General features: G+C 48.7%; 1 pseudogene; it reads left to right on the plus strand.

Moving 5' to 3' along the window:
• The first annotated feature begins 11,569 nt into the window (after positions 1–11,569).
• LOC144103364 (methylthioribose-1-phosphate isomerase-like) overlaps positions 11,570–22,834 on the plus strand; it is a 37,442-nt pseudogene continuing 26,177 nt past the window's right edge.

Genomic DNA, 22,834 nt, shown 5'->3' on the forward strand with positions numbered 1-22,834 from the left:
GTTGAGGCCAAACCTTTTTTTCTGCCTGGACAGTGCACATCAACCCGCTAAGCAGGCTATCCACCTCAATAGCAGCTCTCTACTGTTTGTGACGTAAAGGCCCACTGGAGTGACCACATACCCACCTACCTCAAGATTCCAGGTCTTGAGGCGTCCGGCCCAGCTAGACGCACGCACATCGATTGGACGGCACTTAAAACTTTAATGGAAGAGGCGTGCAAAGAAGCCCTCACTTCATTTTTAGAGGGAATTAGACCGCCTACGTGCTATTCGTCGGCGTGCATAAAGACGTTAAAGACGGACCAAATGCGCAAGGACCTCAAAGAGGGGCGTCGTTTGCAGAGGAAAATCAAGCGACGAATGGACACGCTGGCGGAACAGCGCTGGAAGTCCTTCTCTCAATATCTGGGTCTTCGAAAGCACATGTCCCTCATTTGGCGGACAGTGCGGGCGCTTCGAATGCTTCCACAGCAAAGACAGCCTTTCTATGCGTTGGCTCTACATCAAAACCGCCTCCAAAATGTAGTTCCCACTGACTTCTGCAGGAGAATCGCGGGTGCAGTGACTATCTTGGGCTCCCAGCGTGTTTCTCCTGCATCACGGTATTTAGCGATGGATGTTGTCTTTACTCGCGAGGAACTTGATGCTGCCCTTGAAGAAAGTAAGTGTTCGTCTGCACCAGGTCTAGACGGCATTACATATGCTGCGCTGTGCAACCTTGGCCACAAGGCGCGTAGAGAGCTACTCGTCCTTTACAACCACTCGTGGCAAGACGGAGTTTTTCCTCCCCAGTGGAAATCCATTCGCATGATGCCATTACCTAAACCAGGGAAATCCCCGCTCGACCTGTCATCATACTGGCCAAAAGCTTTGGCCAGTTGTGTGTCAAAAGTCATGGAAAGAATGCGTCTGGCGCGTCTTGAGTGGTACCTTGAGCACAATAACGTCTATCCTAATGCCATGGCGGGTTTGACGTCATTGATCTTGTGTCTACAGTACAGCAACAGAAAAGCCAGAAGCGCATGTGCGTGGCACTTTTTCTTGATATCAATGGTACATACGATAACGTGGCACATGAGGCCATCCTTGATGCGCTAGAGGCTGTTGGAGTCGGTGGACGGGTGTATAGTACGATCCAAAACTATCTGACCAAACGGACATTTTTTATTATGAGTGAAAATGGCTCCACACCCGTGCATTACCGCTACCGAGGCGTGCCCCAGGGCGGTTTAGTCCTACTCTGTTTAATCTAACACTTATAAGGCTCCCGGATTACCTGCCTCATACCGTCCATATCTCTATGTACGCCGATGACATCTGCATCTGGGCCTCTTCTGTGACGCGACTCCAGGTGGGATTTTTGCGGTATAGTGCACCAGTCCTTTCAAGCACATTCAAGACGAATCTTCGTGCCCTCCAGACTGTACAAGGTCAGGCACTTCGCACATGCCTGGGTCTCCCTCGCAGCGCATCAACAATTGCAACCATTGCAATCGCCCAGGGCTAACCACTCTCGGAGTATGTAACCCTTGAAACCCTGCGGATCCACATACCGCATCTAACAAGGATTCTCCAGCACCACCTTGTGTCAGTGGAGGATCAAAGACCACATTCAGCGTTTTCAAAGGTTATAGCAGCCCACCAGTCGTCCATCCCACCACAGTTCACCCCGACAGCACGGCCTTCCGCGGCGCTGTGCTGTGTAGTCCGCGGGAGCCATGCGTGCGCCTTACAATTCCGTGCATAACGAAAAAATCGAACTCATTGACACCGGCCATTAAACAGTTGACATTCTACCTACTCCATGCCACATATAGTGACCGCACTCATCTGTATACAGATGGTTCAGTCTCAGGTACAAGTTCAACCTACGCCCTGCTCATTCCTGCAAGACAGACCAGTATTATCTACCAAACCTCGCATCGGACAACCTCCACCGGGTCAGACTTGGCCGCTCTTCGTGCGGCTGTGCAGTGCATCGGCGCACACGCACCACACAAATGGGCTGTGTTCTGCGACTCAAAAGCAGCCCTACAATGTCTTAATTCTGCTTTACGCCATGGCGATCGCGATCAGCTCGTAGCGAAATTAAGACATCTCCAACACCTGGCGCCGGAAAAGGGTCATGACATCGTCTTCTAGTGGATACCGGGACACTCTGGCATTGTCGGAAACGACGCAGCTGACGCTGCAGCTCGAGCGGCTCACGGCAGTGCCAACGTTGCCCAGATACCGTTGACAAGAGTCGATGCAGCAAGGCATCTGCGAATGTTTGGCCGAAGAGAGATTTTAGCGTCATGGCCTTCTCTTGGAAACCCCGAATGCCGTCTGTACCACATAGACAACTTCAACTAAGTCCTCCGTCCGGCCTCTTCCGCTGCGATGCTACGCTGTTGTGTCGCCTGTGGCTGGGCGTGGTGTTCACATATGCCTACTCCCACTTAATCGCAATGGCAGACTCTCCTGCGTGTGAAATGTGTGGTTGCGCCGAAACTATAGAGCACTTAATTGTAACTGCCCTCGGATTCAGCGTCAGCGTGCACTCCTGGCTGCAACACTCCGCCGTTTAGATCTTCGGCCCCGTACTGAAGCCAAGATTGTGGGCCCTAGGAGTAAGCCTTCCTCGCAGAGGACAGCTTTGAAGGCACTTTTCAAGTTCTTGAAGGACTGAGGACTGAGTGCATGGTTGTGAACTATCAGTGTGTGCCCTGTGTGGCTGCAAGTAATGGCCAACGGACATGTGGAAAAGTGATCATCTCCCTTTGTTTTCTCCCTCCGTTCCCCTTCCCACGTGTAAGGTAGCATACCGGGCGCTGCCTAGCTAACCTCCATGCCTTTCCGTTTGTCTTTCTCTCTCTACTGTTGATAACCGTAAAAAATTCATGAAGTACCTACAATTTACATCTACCGGGTGGTTCACGCAAGATGTTCTGCTATTTTTAAAAACACGCTCATTGTGTTAGTAGTAAGTTTTTTTATTACAATACTAATGAAATGGAGGAAAAGATTTTTGCTAGCCCCACCATCTGTCATCGATACTGAAGCCCCTGAGCTAGGGCAGCGGAAATAAAGTACAGCAGGCAGAATGGGGAAATGAAATGAAAGATGTGAGGGGACAGAAAGGGAGGCTTGGGGGAGACATAATATACACAAACTATTTACACAATAAGAAATGTGTACAGGTTGTGCGCGTGATTAGTTCATGATGTAGCACAGTCTTGAGTTAGAAGGAGCGCTGTTTTCGGCATAGCATTGTCAGCTGCATCGTGCATCATAATACAGCTGAGACTTGCTAACTAGGAGGCTGTTTAACTGATATTGAGGAGTTAAATATTTAACAGTGACTTTTAGTGTCCTTATTTACAGGCAGGCTTGAATCCCACTTCAAGATCCTTGTCAGTTTTTCCATATTAAAATAAAATTTGTTTATTTTTTATTGTACACCTCAAATGCCCCTAATGGAGGCATTACATTAGGGGGAAAATGCAATACAAAATAATAATACTAAATGAATGACACGCAGTTTAGACAAGAATACGTATTTTTCGTGCGGTTATTTAAATTAACAGTGCTGGTGTGGCGCGTGCCTTAAGCAGACAGGCCATTCCACTCGGGTGCTGTTAGATAAAGAAAGGTTGCAGGTGCACATTAGTACGAGAGCGAGGTGGATAAACGGCTTTGTTATGAGCAGTATGAAGGGAGACGTGATGAGCTGCTTTAAAATCTGCGAGAGATAATTGATAAAATTAGTGAAAGAGGCTCAGCCTGTAGATTTTGCGCTGTATCTCGAGGCCAAGTAGGTGAGCGTTAGATTTCATGCAGTGATGCAATGAAATATGACTAATCTGATTTGATAAACTCAGCTGCGCGGTTTTAAACTGATTCAAGTGTTTTAGTCACATTACAAAAGCGAGGGTAAGAAAATGCGCATGCATATTCCAACACCAGCCACTGACACAAGCCGGCGTCTCAAACACTTCTGAAGCAAGCTTGGTCCTACACTGAACGCATCGCGTATAACTCACGTCAACCAAACAAAAATGAATTTTAGAAAGCACCACTGCCCTTCGCGTAATGAGTCAAAAGCTAGACACTGCTTTGCATTATAATAATAATAGAGACTTTTAGCAGAGCGGGCCAGCGGCCAGCGGAGCGGAGCGGACGAGAGGGGGTGCCAGTGCGCATGCGCAGAACGCTCAGGCGGCCAGCGCGTTTACGGCGCTGCGTGCTCGCCCGCTCGTCTCGTCTTTCCAGCTGAGATCGCCCAGCGAGCGCGAGCGAGCGAGCGTCATCGAGCACTAACATGGAGGCCTCCAGTGCGGACGTTGGTGCGTCGGCTTCATCGAGCACGGACGCGGCGCAAGCACGCCTGCAAGCAAGGAAGCCACGCAAAAGTTTCAACGCGCAAGACGATATTTGCCTTCTGCGGTAAGTGGCTGCGACAAGGCCATTCGGGGACGAGCTCAAGTGGGTGATCGTCCTCGCGAGCGTTAACCTGGCGGTAGGCCGAGAGCGAACGCTTCGCGGGATAAAAGATCGCGAAGATCTTCTCATCGGCTACTGGAGGCGGCAAGATGCGAAGAATCTCAAAAAGTGAGTGCGTTTTCGGTTGTTCTCTCTGCAGCTCTGGCGCACATGTTTATGTGACGTGCATTTTCTGGCCTATTCAGATCGGGGACCGAAGAGCAGTACACCGAAAAGGAACAAATTCTTCAGAACCTCTCCGACTACGCGCGGGCTGTGCAGTACGAGCCGAGGATTATCCCAAGGACTGCAGGCTGCGCAGTGCGTAGGAAGAAGCCAGGAACGGCTCATGACGCCTCAAGGACGAGTAGGGCAGCTCAGGAACCACGAGGTGTTAGTGAGAGAAAAAAGCTGCTGGTGACTGCTGCTATTCGGCCGCGCCCGCTTCGCAAATTTCCGTAGCTGGTGAGAACGAGGGTAAGTTTTTGTTATGCCTGCATCTAAGTTCGCCTTCTTGTGTTTTCGATTTCCACTGGATAACTCTAGGCCGCATGCACGGCCCGTAAACTCGTGTACTGGGCTTTCTACAAGTAGCCCGCGTGTGCACACGTGAAACACTCGAGTTTTCACGTTGTCTGTGTTCTAGCTTGTTTTCTCTCTCTCTGAGCCTCTCGGGAGGGGTGGGGGAGGGATCACCGAAAGACTGTGCAAAGAGGTGTATCCAAGGCTGCTGCGTGCCCACTCTTTGCGGACTGAATCAAATGATAGCGGAGCTGACATTTGCACGCCAGTGTGCTGAGGTTTTTATCGCACCTAGTGATAGGTGAAGAATATGTTAGCGCGACTTGAATACAGAGTTGCCTAATTCTAGCACAACAGACAGAACAAAGTATGTTGTAGAAGGATCTGTGGCATCTTGAGCTGATTTCGAAGTCTAACTGCTTGGCCCATACGGTGTTAGAGCTGAAACGGGACAAATATTCATGGCCGGTTTAAAATCCTCGTAGCAGCCTCGATCGCTGGCTAGGCCAAACTGCAGGCAAAACGTGAAGGAGCGCTTGAAAAATACAGTTAGGCATTTTATTTCTCAGGCCGTTTTAGTGACAGAGACTTAGCTTAACACTCGTTCGACGGTGACGTTTCAAAAGGGAATAACAACAAAGCGTGCCAGCTGAGACATCATTGGGAACGTCAGCTCGCCGGCAACATTTTTTGCATTTCTCAAGCTTACCCAGAATTCATTTTGAACCGGGTAGGCTATGCCAGATCGTCGAATTTCATTTATAGTTGCCAATAATCAGATTTTATTGCATATACTGAATTTGTAGTTATAAAAGCACTGAGTGAGTGCCGGATAAAACTCGCTGAGTCCTTAGCGTTTTTTTTTTATTAAGGAAGGCGCAGGTCGCTCCGAAGCTTTAGGCTAGGAGGTAACCTCTTTAGTGCACGCAAAAATAAAGTTGTGGTGCCCATCCAGCAGAAAAAGTTTGTTAGAGGAGCTGAGAGAGGACGTTTCGAGGCTGTTAAGTAAAGAATTCCCATGCACTGAAATGTAATATGTATGTGCTGCTCCCAATTTGCTCTGTTGTCCTGCGTAGGTGCAGCTATTGAAATTTTTGCCATTAACTTTTTCACAAAAGAGATGAATTTTTCCGTTAACCCGATAGAGGCCAGGGCCTCGCATTGAAGGAGCTTGTTCATTCGCTCAAATTTACCGATAAGTGGAACAAAAAGTAGATTTTGCTGATCAGTGTACATTCCGCTTAATATTGCCGCGAACATTTCCAGTGTTTGCTCATTTTTCAATTATGCCGCCACAGAACTTTATCGTTTTGTTTGCGACGCAAGACGCGACTAGATTTATCTCGATTGATCGCAGCCAGGCAGAGCTGATTCTACGTTGTTCCGGAATGTTCTAGTAACTTCGCACGCTTTATCTCGAAAGTTCGATATCAGCTTTAAATTGAGCAAGGACGACAGCGGCGGTCATTCTGTTCGACGACCGCTGAGCACGCTTGTCGCTTCGCTGCCGCCGAGTGATTCAGTAAATTTTGGGTGCAAGTCAGCCCCAATCAACAGTTTTCTTTTAGAAGACCTTTTGTTCATCTTCATCGCTGCTTCGACTGCCGTCACCATTACGTGACATCTGGTGGAGGTGCTGGGTGGCCTTCCATGTTCCGGACGGCCCTTTAAAGTCGTGAAGCCAGCCCTCAGCACTTCGCGCCCGAGGACGAGCCGGCAGCTCAGCGAGCCAGCCGACGTCTCAGAAAGAGGAGCCTTAGTACGGGACCCTGCTGGACAGCACAAGACAGCGAAAAGACGCTGCTACGAGCACCGAAACCTCGCCGAAGATGTCGACACCGATCATACTGCAGCAATCACGGGTGCCGCCAACTTTCAATGGATCCCTAGGCGAAGACCCTGAAGAATGGTTGGATCAATTTCAGCACGTGGCGTCATTCAACAAGTGGGATGATGCGGCGATAATTGGACACGTGCTTTTCTCATTGGAGTGCTCCGCACGCAGGTAGTACGAAAACTACGAGTCGTCCCTTACGACATGGGAGCTATTCAAGAGAGAATTATTGAAGGTATTCACCAGTGTCGTGAGGAAAGAAAGAGCCGAACGACTCCTCGAGTCCAGGATCCAGCTTCCTAATGAGCCCGTCCGCGGTTACGTCGAGGAGATGAAGCGCCTATTTTGCCGCGCCGACCCCGGGAGGACCAAGGAAAAGAAAGTTCATTTTTAATGCGCAGCGTAAAAGAACAACTCTTTGGCAGCCTCGTCCGCCAGCCGTCAAAAACAGTCGAGGAATTCATGCAAGAAGCCTGCACGATTGAGACCCTCGACGTCCGAGCTCGGCTGTACAATCGCCTTTCCTCTGCCTGTGCAATCCGTTCGGACACGACGGCCACCACCAGCGACAGCTTGCGGGAAGTTATCCGCGAAATCGTCCTAGAGGAGCTACGCCCATTACTGCCATCCTCCCCACATACACAAGCAGCGACTCTGATGGATGTGCTACGGGAAGAAGTGCAACAGGTACTTGGCACCCCGACTGCCACAGAACCCCAGGCTATGACCTACGCCGTTGCAGTAAGGACTCCTCAGCCCCAACGACAACCCCCACGTCCTCCCCGAGATGAGCCACTTGTTCCCGAACGCCACCTCCCTGTCCCCGCCCGCCCAGCCTACGATCGACGCTCAAGCCCCAGAAAATGCGACGCCTGGAGGAGTTCCGACAACCGGCCGTTGTGCTTCCATTGCGGTGAGGCCGGCCATATTCTTCGTCACTGCCCGTACCGACGTATCGGTCTTCGAGGATTTGCCGTTAACGCCCCACGACAACGCTTCGGCCAACGTTCGCAGGAAACCGATGAGTACCTGCGTCGAGACGAGCACATACCGAACCGCTCTCCGCGCTCACCATCGCCGTCAACCTCACGCTTTGCGTCGCCACGCCGCAACTACGCAGCCGCGATACTAGGAAGGTCTCCCAGTCCCCGTAGGGAAAACTAAAGGCAGGAACATCTGGAGGTGAGGTTGCTGACGAACGAAACGCCGCAGATCCTCCACCGACCACGCCCCATGAAGACGCTGCACCTGCGACGCCGCTTGAAGAACCGGCACTCAATGCACCGACGCCGCACACAATGACAACCCCGACCACGACGCGAACTGCCTTCAAAAGGACGCCGCCACCCAGAAAAGCTCCCACCACACGCCCCACCCGCGACTCGCATACGCGACGAAGCCGTGACCCGACGCCGAGAGCGACATGCAATGAAAGAGCCAGGACCTCCGACTTAGAAGTGACTATCGACGGCCGGAAAGTTACCACTCTAGTCGACACAGGAGCCGATTACTCGGTGATGAATAAAACATTCGCTGCGCATCTGAGAAAAGTCACAATGGCTTGGGACGGCCCACACATGCGCACCGCAGGGGGCCACCTGATTACGCCATCAGGACGATGCACAGCGCGAGTGACTGTCAAAGGACATACCTATCCTACGACCTTTGTTGTGCTACCGCAATGTTCCCGCAAAGTAATCTTGGGTATGGATTTCCTTAATGAGTATCAGGCGATCATCGACCTGCGATCCAAGCTGATCATGCTTTCGACGGACGAAGCCATCGCTTCGATTAAAACTCGGGAAAATCACGTTGCCCTGAGTGTCCTGGAGGAAGAAGTGAGCGTCCCACCACGTTCAAGAGTTATCGTGACCGTAGGCGCCACGAAAGCCATTAACGCTGAAGCCATCATCGAGGGGAACATGCAGTTGCTTCTAGACCGAGGAATCAGCATCGCAAGAGGCATCGCACGTTTCCGCAATGGCCAGACCGAAATACTGCTGACTAACTTCAGCGAAGAATACCGGCACATTAACAGAGGAACGACGATTGCTTTCTTCGACGAAATATCCGACGTACGAGACTCCTTCGCCCTCTCCGACCCATCCGCAGAAGATTCGCCTGACCAAGAGAACTCGCCCACTTTCGAAATCAACCCAGCCCTGCCCCGGAACAGACAAGACCAGATCCGCAATCTGCTTCGAAGCGACAGTGTGTTTTTCGACATCGCCGAAGGTCCGACAAACGCGAATTGCCAAGCATCGCATTATAACGGACCAACACATCCGACCTCTCCGTCAAAGCCCCTACCGTGTGTCACCGCGACAACGACAAGCCATCCGGGACCAAGTCGAAGAAATGCTTCGCGACGAAGTCATCCAACCTTCAAACAGCCCATGGGCGGCACCGGTAGTTCTAGTGAGAAAGAAAGACTGCGCACTTCGACTCTGCGTTGATTATCGCCGCTTGAACAACATAAAAAAGAAGGACGTCTACTCCCTCCCCCGCATCGACGACACACTGGACCGCCTCTGCATAGCCAAATATTTCTCGTCGATGGACCTCAAGAGCGGCTACTAGCAAATTGAGGTTGACGAAAGGGATCGCGAGAACACAGCATTCATCGCTCCGGATGGGCTGTTTGAATTCAAGGTGATGCCATTTGGTCTCTGCTCCGCACCAGCGACGTTTCAGCGAATAATGGATACAGTGCTGGCAAGCCTGAAGTGGCAAATTTGTCTGGTATATTTAGACGACGTAGTTGTCTTCGCCTCAAACTTTGAAGAGCACCTCAAAAGTTTTCGAGCAGTACTAGACGCCATCAAGTTGTCTGGCCTAACCTTGAAAGCAGGGAAGTGCCACTTTGCCTACAAAGAGCTGCTGTTTCTAGGCCACATCGTTAGCAATGAGGGAGTACGCCCGGACCCGCAGAAAACGGCTGCTGTTGGACAGTTTCCACCGCCGGCCGATAAGAAAGCAGTGCGCAGATTTCTCGGACTGTGCCAATATTACCGACGATTTGTGAAAAACTTTTCGCGCATCACCGAGCCCCTGACCTAACTGACGAAAGCAGACGTGCTGTTTAAATGGGAAGCGCCGCAAGCAGAAGCCTTCAAGGAACTTCAGCGTCGTTTACAGTCCCCACCGATCCTCGCGTATTTTGATGAAAACGCCGATACGGAAGTTCGTACAGACGCAAGCAGCGTGGGCCTAGTGGCCGTTCTTGTTCAAAAAAACGACGGGCTGGAGAAAGCAATCGCATACGCTAGCCGTTCCCTTTCCAAAGTCGAGGCTAACTATTCGTAAACTGAGGAGTGTCTGGGCATCATCTGGGCTACGTCAAAATTCCGCCCCTACCTATACAGACGACAGTTCAAGGTGGTCAGCGATCACCACGCGCTCTGCTGGCTTGCCAATTTGAAGCACCCCTCTGGCCGACTCGCTCGATGGAGTGTGCGTCTCCGTGAGTTTGACGTCACCGTCGTTTACAAGAGGGGAGTAATGCCGGGAACATGTCCAGTGTTTGTTCATTCCTCAAATCTGGTGCCACACAACTTTATCGCTTCGTTTGCGGCGCAAGACGCGACTAGAATTTATCTCGTTTGTTCGCAGCCAGGCAGAGTTGATTCTACGTTGTTCCGGAATGTTCTAGTAACTTTGCATGCTTTATCTCGAAAGTTCGCTATCAGCTTTAAATTGAGCACGGCCGACAGCGGCGATCATTCTGTTCGACGACCGCCGAGCACGTTGGTTGCTTCGCTGCCGCCGAGTGATTCCGTCCATTCTAGGTGCAAGTCAGCCCAATAAACAGTTTTCTTTTAGAAGACCTTTTGTGCGTTTTCATCACTGCTTCGACTGCCGCCACCACTACGTGACAATATGCACTCTTGCTGCCTTGCAGCGTTCTTTACTTTTCATTGCTTCAGATTGGGCTTTCAGTGCAGCCCACATTGATTCATGATTCAATGCAAGGCAGGTGCGATGCTGATCCATCGTGTCACACTGAGTCTGGTAGGCGTGTGTGCGACAAGTTGGCAATCACAAGATGTGCCACCATCACCTCGGGGTATGTCCCAGATGATATTGAGGGACATTGTCCTCTTCTCTTGCCCTTTTGAGAATGTGTAATCCATTTGAACATTTCGAACACATGAATTCTTGCCTTAGAATAACAGCCAAGGCAGTCAGTGTGGGGGTAGCATTGACCGTCTGATGACAGACTAGCTCTAGGAAATGATATACACACACTTTAGAAGCACACATGTTCTACCTTCGTTTTTATCTACAGGCTGTTTGGCTGCCCACACAGGACACTAGCCCAGTATATCACGAGACCCACACAAAATTTAGTGTCGTTTGCAATCAGCTAGCAGGGCTCCAACGGAGAAAACAGCCTCTCCGCAGATGCCTAGAACACTTGCACAAAGTAGAGAACGGATATACGAAAACTTTCAAAATATTTATTACAGAACAAACCATATGACAAAGGCACAGCAAAAAAATGTAATCCAAAAATAGCAATAAAGAACACAGGAAAATTTAAATGCCAAATCGTACGAACAGTTGCCAAATCTGGCAACCCTGCTTGTACGATTTTCCTCCTTTTTTAATTCATTATAAATAGGATCTCCAGCAGCCCAGCTGTTTCTCAGCGTTTACGATGAGGAGCTTGTGCTGGGACCGTCCGAAGCTACCAGTGACAATGAGCGGGACCGGATTGATGGTGGCCAGCAGCCGCAGAACTAAGTCATGTCAGCGCAACAAGAGCATCCTCCTTCAGCACCATCATCAGTCGACAACGACAAGCGCCAGCCTGAAACTAGGCAACAGATTCTGCCGTCCATGGGTAAAGGCAAGCCCTTAGAAATGTTTATTTACCACATACAGTGCACATGGAGCGGAATGGTGTTCAGGAGAGCATTATAAGTGTACACCGGTAAATGTTGATATGCGTAGGGTTTGGGCAGCTTTCTCCGTTGATTTGCCTAAGTCGCAGTAGAGCCCTCTTCGTTTAACCCTACAGTACAAATTACTGCTCATGGCTATACCGAAGCCATGAGTATGTATTGACACTCATTCCTGACACCTTTAAAACATATGAATACAAACCACAAATATGAACAGTAAGAACCTCGCCTGAGTAGGAAGACAGAATTCAGAAATCAAAACACATTTTGCCATGGGGCAGCAGTTAATTACCCAACTGTTTCTTTTTCACATGAATGCTTAACAGAATTGGAAACATTCACATCTCTTTCATGAATATAGAAATGTCCAATAAATGCACAGGAACAAAATTTGTTTATCAGGGTACGTTAGGCACGAAAACACTACCCTAAAAGCTAGGTGTCACAAAAATACATGCTTGCAAACCATACAACACATAATCAGTCGAATATGAGCTGCATGACAAAAAGCTGGTTTGAGAGTAGTTATGCTTTATCACAGGATGTGTGCTTGTCCTATGGCATTATACTACTACACAGCAACCGTACAGTGCATGAACTCGCTTTAACTGACGGCCGAAATTGCCTTGTTTGTCTACCTTTACAGGAATTCGAGGACTGCAAAGCATGGGGCTCTAGCTGCTCACAGTGAGGGAGACGAATGAATTTCAACTCTGAAATAAGGAGCGGGCAATCGAGAGGAGGAAAGTGGAGTACGAGGAGAGCCGCCTTGCTTTAGAAGAACGCAAGCTGGAGCTCGAAGAAAAAAAAACTCCAATTGGAAGCATACTCTCGGGAAGCAAACCAACAGAATTTCATTAAGTGCAGAAAAATGTTCGATGACCAAAACAAAAAACTGCTCAGTATTCTAAATGCACAACATCGATAATATCTATAACCAAATAATTGTCATTTTGATTCATTTTTAACCTTCCACAGTTATGAAATAAACTTTTCTTTTTTGCAGCTGCGTGGTGTTATGAACCAATATCGAGGGGCAAGGTAATCCTCTAGAGGTGGTGGCGCAAGGCCAAAATAATGAGAAACTTGGGCGCTGTACAAACATGTATGGCAGTTCGCGAGAAGTGCACTTGCTTTGTATATGCGTGGCATGTTCTGGAGGTAAAGCTTCTGACTTTTTTTTTTAAGTCCACCAAGGCAAAAAGTCTCGCAATTTTACCGAACACCCCATTCCACTGCCTGCCTCACACTGCTCATAGCTTTGTTGAATGCGTGCTGTTTAGGGGTCAAGGAAACAACGCCATAGGGCTTCAGCAGAAGGGGCCGCAAGGGGAAGGCAGGGTCCCTGTAGATGGCGTAGTTGCGCCCCTGAACAAGCTTTTCCAACTTTACCAAAGCTTTACCGTTTCCAAAGTTACTTGAAAGAACGAAAATAAATTTTATAATGAGACGACTTTCAACCTTGCCTGTTTACAAGCACCAGGCATAATGAGGAAAGATTGATCAACAACGCTTTGTTGAGGCGGCTGTATTTTCTAGTTACTAACCAGCGTCATGTTTGCTTCCTGGATACGATCCGTCTAACAGACAGATAATCCCATTTGGGCACATTACTAACTGGTATTTCAGAGCGCGGACGCGTTTGTGGACACTAAAATAAACTTTCTGGTTCCTAAATTGTCATGATTTGAACAGCGCGAACTACAAGGGACAAGAAAAGAAGGGAAACAGGACAAGCGCTGACTCGCAACTAAAAGGTTTATTCAATGAAACCTTCTTATATGAAGAAACAATCAAAGGGAAAAAACAACACAAAAAACTAAAAACCATGAAACGCAACATTCGTCAGGTGCTCCCGAGATAATTCATCTCCCTATCGCAAAGGAACACAGACGGTTTGCTGACGCACTTCAGTTGATCCCCTGCGATGTGAAAAGCCTCGACAACTTCTCGTGTCGTCTGATCACTGTGGGTGTATAGCACACGGGTTTGATTGAATAATGCAGTGCATTTTTTCTTTTTCTTTTTCATGACTTTACATTCTAGACAATGTTTGACCAAATGCGAAAGGTCATCACCATTGTTTAAGTTGTTCCTGTGCTCTTGTAGGCGCTTGTTAAGGCAACGCCCTGTCTGACCAATGTAACGCTCTCCACAGGAAAGGGGTACACTGTATACGACACATGTTTTACAGGCCACAAACTTATCCCTGTGCGCAACGCCACATCCCACGGACTAAAGAACGTAGCAAGTAGGTACAAAGTTGGCGTGTTCCTTACAGCCCCCGTCAAGCTCAAACAGATATGCCCTGCCATTGAAAGAAAGAAAGAGGCCAAGGAGAAAAAAGAAGGATGTGGCGTTGCGCACAGGGATAAGTTTGTGGCCTGTAAAACATGTGTCGTATACAGTGTACCCCTTTCCTGTGGAGCGCGTTACATTGGTCAGACAGGGCGTTACCTTAACAAGCGCCTACAAGAGCACAGGAACAACTTAAACAATGGTGATGACCTTTCGCATTTGGTCAAACATTGTCTAGAATGTAAAGTCATGAAAAAGAAAAAGAAAAAATGCACTGCATTATTCAATCAAACCCGTGTGCTATACACCCACAGTGATCAGACGACACGAGAAGTTGTCGAGGCTTTTCACATCGCAGGGGATCAACTGAAGTGCGTCAGCAAACCTTCTGTGTTCCTTTGCGATAGGGAGATGAATTATCTCGGGAGCACCTGACGAATGTTGCGTTTCATGGTTTTTAGTTTTTTGTGTTTTTTCCCTTTGATTGTTTCTTCATATAAGAAGGTTTCATTGAATAAACCTTTTAGTTGCGAGTCAGCGCTTGTCCTGTTTCCCTTCTTTTCTTGTCCCTTGTAGTTCGCGCTGTTCAAATCATGAATATCTACCAACTCGCCCAAATGAACGTTTTCCTAAATTGTCGGCATTATGGCCGCGCCGTGCCGTCTATGAACGCCCAGCAGTTTTTAAGCGGGGGCTCCTTTTTTTGTGAACTGCCTGAAAAAAGAACGAAAATGTGAGAAATATCGACTCGCAAAACTCTTATCCTATTTACGGCTTACCTGGGACAAAGTTTCCAGGGAGTCCATGTTCAACCAGACATGGTTGTTCACGTCATCTAACAAATGAAAAAACCGCGTTTCAATGTTCCCGAGAACTGCGTTGTTGACAGGCAATAGGTTCGAGCTGTGTCGCTTGAAAAGGTCTTCAAGAACGCAGAGCCGGTTCGATAATGCAAGCCGTCGCAGGCTTATGCACAGGGCCACGGCCCCGGGAACTGCCACCCTCTGTGGAGTTACCACCGCTTAAGGTATTAATAAGGCCCTCTGCAGCCAGTGCAAGTCATACTTCTCAAATCTAAAATGCGTCTTGAACACACCACTGTCGATGTGTTCAATGTTCAGAAGCCCGCGCACAGAGAGTGGGTCACATCGCGTTTCACCAAACACTTCAAGACACAGCAAATCTTCTACCTCTGACCACTTTAGCCGTGACAAGAGTAGCGGTTCTTGCAGTATGCTCTTCGGCCTCTCTAGAATTTACCATATAGCTGTGGCAGAGGCATAATGCGGTCATAACTCGCGAACTCGCGCTGGTTTACACACAGCACACTAAAAAAACAGCTTGCGGCCTGGGGCTTCGGCTTGACTTGACCGTCACAGCACCAAACGTTTTTTTTCTAATGTGATGTAGTTTTAATGGAATTATAACGACCTCTAATTTTTAAATATATATCATAAACTCGAAAAATACATTTATTTAGCAATTTAAGTACAGAGAAAGGAAGCGCGAATCATATTCGTTTCAGCCTAACTCCGCTTTTCATCAATAGGTGGGACTGCACAGCGCTCCGCTCTACTACGCTCATTCGGACGTTTTAGACGCTGCGCTAAAACTCTTTACTCGCTCTACGTTCCGCTGGCGCGCCGCTGAGGAACTACCAGCGGAGCGGAACGCAAATGCGCTCAGCTATCTCTAATAATAATTCGTTTTGGGGGAAAGGAAATGACGCAGTATCTGTCTCATATTTCGTTGGACACCAGAACAGCGCCGAAAGGGAAGGGATTAAGAAGGCAGTGAAAGAAGAAAGGAATAGGTGCCGTAGTGGAGAGCTCCGGAATAATTTCGACCACTTGTGGATGTTTAAACGTGCACTGACATCGCACAGCACACGGGCGGCATAGCGTCTCGACTGCATCTAAACGCAGCCGCCGCGGTCGGGTTCAAACGCGGTAAGGAAGGAAGGAAGGAAGGAAGGAAGGAAGGAAGGAAGGAAGGAAGGAAGGAAGGAAGGAAGGAAGGAAGGAAGGAAGGAAGGAAGGAAGGAAGGAGGGAGGGAGGGAGGGAGGGAAGGAAGGAAGGAAGGAAGGAAGGAAGGAAGGAAGGAAGGAAGGAAGGAAGGAAGGAAGGAAGGAAGGAAGGAAGGAAGGAAGGAAGGAAGGAAGGAAGGAAGGAAGGAAGGAAGGAAGGAAGGAAGGAAGGAAGGAAGGAAGGAAGGAAGGAAGCCCATACAAAAACGTCCTATGGGCGTCTGTGGATAAAGCTATGTCCGTCTATGGCCTTTTATGAACGTCTATAAGCACCCATAGAGGTGCTTATTGCCAGCTATTGAAAAATCTATGCCACTAAAGCTATAGCTTTGGAACCATACAACTGTCTTAAGCTCTCTATAGAAAAATATATCAGCCTGTATAGACAGCTATAGACAGAAATAGCAATGGTCTATAGCTATTTGGGCCAAAATTCTGTAGCCGGCCATAGGACATTTTTGTATGGGAGGAAGGAAGGAAGGAATATGTTTATTGAGCTCTGGAGAGTAGGTGGGCAATTTGGCGGAGTCAGGTGTGTCATCCGTCTTCTTAGCAATGGTCGTCTGACCCTAGTCCAGGGCTCGGCTGGATGCCGCTGCCAGCTGTGCTCGCCGGATCAGCCCAAGTTGGACGTCATGACGGTCGCTAGAGAGCATTCCTTCCCATTGCTCCGCACTCAGGTTTGGTATTTTTGGTGCCACCTCTATTTTCTGGCAGGCCCACGTTATGTGATAGAGCTTGGGTGTTTCATGGCACGATGGGCATTTGTCTGTGTATTGTGTGGGTTGTATTTTGTTGAGTGTATTTAGATTCGGGTATGAGCCCGTTTGTAGCAGCCTCCAGGCGACAGCCTCTTCCCTGGAGAGAGATTTATGTGGTGGGGGTACCGTTTCCTGCAGCCCTTGTAGTGGTTTAAGATTGCCGAGTAATCTCTAGGGACAGGTTCGGCTTCCTCGAGGTCGCTTGTGGGGGGAGCTCAGTAAAAAGTGTACCCTCGAGCTACTTTGTCGACCGCTTGGTTGCCTTCCACTCCCGCGTGTCCCGGCGTCCATACAGTCGTATGTTTTATTGGTTCTTCTGTGCTTTGTTTGGGTCGGTCCCCAGAGCGGAGTATGTGGAGCGCTCTGTGACCTATTCTGCCTAACATGAAGTTTCGACATGCCATTTGAGAGTCGGTTAGTATTGTTAAGGATCGCTTAGTCCGGTAGCCCTCCGCTGCCGCTAGAATGACGGCCACTTCTTCAGCCTCGACTACCGTGCAGTCCCGTAGCGGCGCGCTGATGATTTCCTGCATGTCTGAGTTTATCACAGCCGCTACCGCGTTGGGGTTGTTTTGTCCCGTCCTTCCGGAGTATGTGGCTGCGTCCACATACACCGTTGTTGCCTGGGGGGCTAGTGATTTTTCGATGTACTCGGCTCTCGCCTTTCTGCTTTCGTCGTGTAGGTTGGGGTGCATGTTCTTGGGGATGGGGGTCACTGGAATTGTGCCCCGTATGCCGTCCGGGATAGTCGCGGTTCGCTGGATTTCTTGTATTTGTTCGTTGCATCCCAACTTCTGCAGAAGCTCCCTGCCAGATGGAGTCTACTGTAGTCTCTGCAACAGGGCGACGTGCTGTGCCTCTCTCAGTTCATCAAAGTTGTTATGAAGTCCTAGTGCTAAAAGCTTCTCTGTGGATGTGCATTGTGATAGATGGAGTGCTGTTTTGTATTCTTTTCGTATAATCGCATCAATCTGTTGGATTTCGCTTTTGATTGGGTTGTAGTATGGAAGACTGTAGGGGACTCGGCTGATCACCAGGCTCCTGACCAGCCTTAGCGTGTCTTCTCGCATGCCCGAGCGTTTATGGGAGACGCGCGTGATCATGCGGGCAACTTGTAGGGTGGAAGCTTCGAGTAGAGCAAGTGCATGTGTACACCGTTGGTTTGATTGTATCCACATGCCCAAGATTCTTATGAGTGTCTTCTCTGGTATGGGTTTTCCCTCTAGGTAGATGTTGAGCCTAAGCTCGTCGCTGTTCGGAACTGGGCGGTTTTGTTTCCCTCTCCATACTCTGAGGAGTTGTGATTTTTCGGTGGAGCATGCTAGCCCTCTCGCTTTTACGTAGTTCTCTACGCAGGTCGCGGCCTCCTGTAGTATTTCTTCCTTAACCCCGGATCAGTAGCCGAGCGCCCTAACCACTGAGCCACCACGGCGGTTTATCGCATTATGCTGTTTAGCAAATTGGTTTTTCGGGAAAGTAAATGGCGCAGTATCTGTCCCCTACCTCCAGACCTACGCTCCCATCTCATCATCCTTCCAGTCCCTAAGATCATGCACCCCCAGCACGACGGAGAACGCAGGGCAACACGCGCCAAAGCCCTGCACAAGCTACACGGCAACAGTTCCGAGGTAGCCTACGTGGACGCGGCAGCGCACTTGTCGGGCTCCCGCATAGGCTCGCCATCGCTAATTCTCAGGCCCGACTAATTGCATCAGGATCCGTCACCACAGACTCATCGGAAATTGCAGAGTAACCGGCCATTGCACTCGCTCTCATCTCCATGTCTGCCACCAAAATTATCTCCGACTCAAAGTCCGCCCTATCCAATTTCGCCAAACGCCTGATATCCCGAACCGCGGCTCGGCTTCTACGCTTATGGCACCCCATCCACTCCGTAACCCTTATCTGAACCCACGCACACGCAGGCCTCCCGGGTAATGAGGTGGTCCACTCCCTCGCGCGAGGTCTCACTTTCCGGGCAGGAGCTGGACCTCCTCCGCCATCCCAGGAGTGTCTACTTACGTTCAGAGAGATTCTTACCTACTACAAGGATAACCGGCGCGTTTACGGACCGCCAGCTCCCTCCCTAACCATAACCCAGGCCTCCCACTGGCGCCGGCACCTAACCCGAACTGCTTCCTATTTATTATCCGCTACCCCGATCAATTCCACTCTTCCTGTAAGCTCTGCGGGAAACCGGGAAACTTTGTTCACGTCCTCCCCACATGTGCGACTTTCTCATACCCTCCATCCCCAAACATGGCGGAGTAATACTGGGAGACTCTCCTGGTCAGCTCCGCTGCTGCTGACCAGCGACTGATAATTATCGACGCCTTGAAGCGGGTAAGGGTTGCCTCGTGCCATGTTAGTAGGTTTGCTTGGCAAACCCCCTAACATTTTTTCAAGCAGCGCACAACCTTTAACGGTTCAATCGGAAAGCGGGCATAAAGTATTTCTAAATACAAAAGCAAAGTGATCAGACCTCCAACAACAACAAGCCCAATCATACCCCGTAGTAAGTTGTGCATCTAATTTTAAGAGACTAAGAGCAGGCCACATTATTTAGAACGTTTTAGCGTAATGCATAACAAATTACAGGATTGCACACAAGTGTCCTTAGAGCGGAAATACGAAAGGCTACTGATCCGGAGTTCCCGGGTTTGAACCCGACCGCGGCTTCTGCGTTTTTATGGAGGAAAATGCTAAGGCGGCCGGGTGCTGTGCGATGTCAGTGCACGTTAAAGATCCCCAGGTGGTTGAAATTACTCCGTAGCCCTCCACTGCGGCACCTCTTTTTTTCTTCTTTCACTCCCTCCTTTATCCCTTCCCTTACGGCGCGGTTCAGCTGTCCAACGATATATGAGACTGATACTGCTCCGTTTCCTCTCTCCCAAAATCAAATACAATTATTAATAATAATATTAATATTTTCCCTTTCCTCTCTTTCTCTCTCCATTTTTATTCCTAAACATTTGTTATATTTGTGCGTTGGTTTTGTGTTTTTTATTTTAAATTTGTATATTTTGTTTCCTTAATTTGTTTTCTATTTTTATATTTGTTATTTTTATTTTCTTTTTCTTTTTTAATTTCCTTACATATATGCTGCTTATCAACTGCTGACAGCTCGCGCGGACAATTTTCATCCACAAACTTCCGTCCACAGACTCGTCCACAACTTCCCTCCACGGCACGCATGAGCCAAGAAAGGCTTACGCCTTGAAAATTTGAAACCTGCACCAGCATGTATCCCGCCTTACCGTCTCTCATGCTTTCACCCCAGCTTCCTCCCTCATTGTGACAGCCGTACGTGAGTCCACACTTTTCCCAATACATTTGGGAATGTCCTTCCCCACCGACAGTACCACCCATCGCCAATACCAGTCATTCTTCCTGGGCGGCTTCTTTACGGACCGCTCATACCGCCGACCAGAAATGGCTGGTTGATCGGCCTTTACGTGAAGCTCAAGCTCGTGAACTCCTGTACCAGTAGGGGACTGCCCTGGAAGATTTCCTTTTTATCGCCTAATAAAGTTGCTTCCATCCATTCCATCCCAAAGGTGTTGCGGAGGATAATAAATAAATGAACATGGTACGAAAAACTTGGAGAGGACACTAATGCTCCGCCTGAAGGGTATGACACAATAACGCAGTGAGTTAGGCTTTCCATTCTGAGCCTTCAACGCTGTCAACGCCCTCAATGATCCCAATGAACGCCTGCGGACAATTGAAATTGAAATTGGTTTTGGGGGAATGGAAATGGCGCAGTATCTTTCTCATATATCGGCAGGCACCTGAACCGCGCCGTAAGAGAAGAGATAAAGGAGGGACTAAGAAGAGAAAGGATGAAAGAGGTGCCGTAGTGGACGGCTCCGGAATAATTTCGACCACCTGGGGATCTTCAACATGCACTGACATCGCACAGCACATGGGCGCCTTAGCTGTTTGGCTTCCATCGAAACGCAGTCGCCGTGGTTGGGCTCGAAACCGGGCACTCCGGACCAGTAGCTGAGCGCCCTAACCACTGAGCCACGGCGGCGGGTTAGCTTCAGTGCTCCAGTGCGGCGTCTCTGCCACATTTTCAATGTCACCTCTTGCAGCGCACATTCCTCTAACTACCCCACATGCCTCAAAGGTTTGCCCACTGACCCAGGGAGCCAGTTATGCGTTTCCCTTCCTCAAAACGCGAATCACGGCGATACGATTTTTTTACACAACTCCCGATTACAGGTGATCGGTTCGAATCCGTGCCGCGAGCTAGGCTCTAACTTAATAAAACTTCATGCTGCACGAAATGCTGAATCGTATCACACAATCGGGAACATTCGGAGGAAAACGGTTGGAAAAATAAAATATCAAAATTTGTTCTTGGGGAAAGGAAATGGCGCAGTATCTTTATCATTAACTAATCACGCGCGCAACCTGCACATATTTGCTATCGTGTAAATTGCTTTTGTGCATATTACTCTCCCCATATCTTCTCTTCCGGTCCCCTCAACTTTTCCATTTCATTTCTCTATTCTGCCTGCTATCATTTATTTCTACTGCTCCAGCTCACGTGCTTCTGTATCGATGGCAGATGCCGGGCCTAGCAATCTTTTCCTTCCTTTTTATTCTTATTTAATAAACCACTACTACTCTGTCACATATCGGCGGACACCTGTACCGCGCCGTAAAGGAAGGAATAAAGGAGAGAGTAAGAGAAGAAAGGAAGAAATAGATGTTGTAGTGGAGGGCTCCGGAATAATTTTGACCGCATGGGGATCTTGAAACGGTTGGCATAATGCGGTGCGGTTTTATTACGCAGCCCCCCGATTATTTCCGACACGCGGTGCCGACTACGCCGACGGCTTTTCGCCCGGGCGACCTGTAGACGCTATCGCGTAAAATGGAAACCATTAACGATCTCACTTTAGAACGAAAAATTGAAAAGTGCATTTGGGGAAGAAAACGCCGCATTGTCTGTCTCACATCTCGGCGGAACCTGAAACGGGTCGTAAGGGAAGGGATAAATAAGGGAATGAAAGAATATTGTAAGAAAGAGGTGCCGTATTGGAGAGTTCCGGAACCATTTTGAACACCTGAGGATCATTAACATGTACTGACATCGCACAGGACATGGGCGCCTAGGCGTTTCGCCTCCGTTGAAACGCGGCCGCAAACGTCGGGCTCGAACAAGGGTGCTCTGGCTCAGTAGAAGAATGCCTTAACCACTGACCCACCGCGGCGCGTTTAAAGGACACCAGGTGGTCTAAATTATTACAGGCTTTCACTACGGCACCCCTTTCTTCTCGTTTCTTTTTTCAATCCCTCTATTGTTTCCTTCCCTGAAAGCATGGCTCTGGTGTCCACAGAGATAGGAGAGACAGTTACCGCGCCATTTACTTTCCTCAAAACCGATTTCCTCAAAACCGTGCGGACATAAATAAATTACGTCAGCCGCAAACAGATCTGCATGAATACATTTCCCATGGTTCTGCTTATGGATTTTGTTTATTTAAGATGTTATGGTATTTGGGATGATACGAATTTTTTTCCCGACCCGAAGAAGTTTACATCATGAAGATCCTGCTGCAGCAAAGCGTACAGTTGCATCCACTATAGAGTACACAGGTTTGTTTGTGGAAAGCTTTGAACAGCCTGGTGATGACTTGCCTTATCCATATTTCATCATAGAGTACAAATGTGGAGATTATTCCTGTTTTATGGAAAAGGCAGTGACCACAGTGGCACATTATTCTTTTTGTGGTATTTTTATGTCGTACGAGACCAAGATTTTGACCAGGTCACGAAAAGAACAGTCTCCAGTTTTTCTCATTCCCACAATTCTTTCGCTGTTTGCATTAGAGCTGTTATGACTATCAGCAGATAACTCACTACCGTCAATTTTGAAACTATATATATAAATTGAAAACTTTTGTTTGATTTATTTAATTTATTTCAAATACTATTGGCCCTCCAACAGCTCGTGTAAGCTAATACTATCTCACCAACATTGTTGCAACGCTTTTCGAGAGCAGACTG

Source organism: Amblyomma americanum, chromosome 9 (assembly GCF_052857255.1).
Source record: "Amblyomma americanum isolate KBUSLIRL-KWMA chromosome 9, ASM5285725v1, whole genome shotgun sequence".
NCBI classification, from domain to species: Eukaryota; Metazoa; Arthropoda; class Arachnida; order Ixodida; family Ixodidae; genus Amblyomma; species Amblyomma americanum.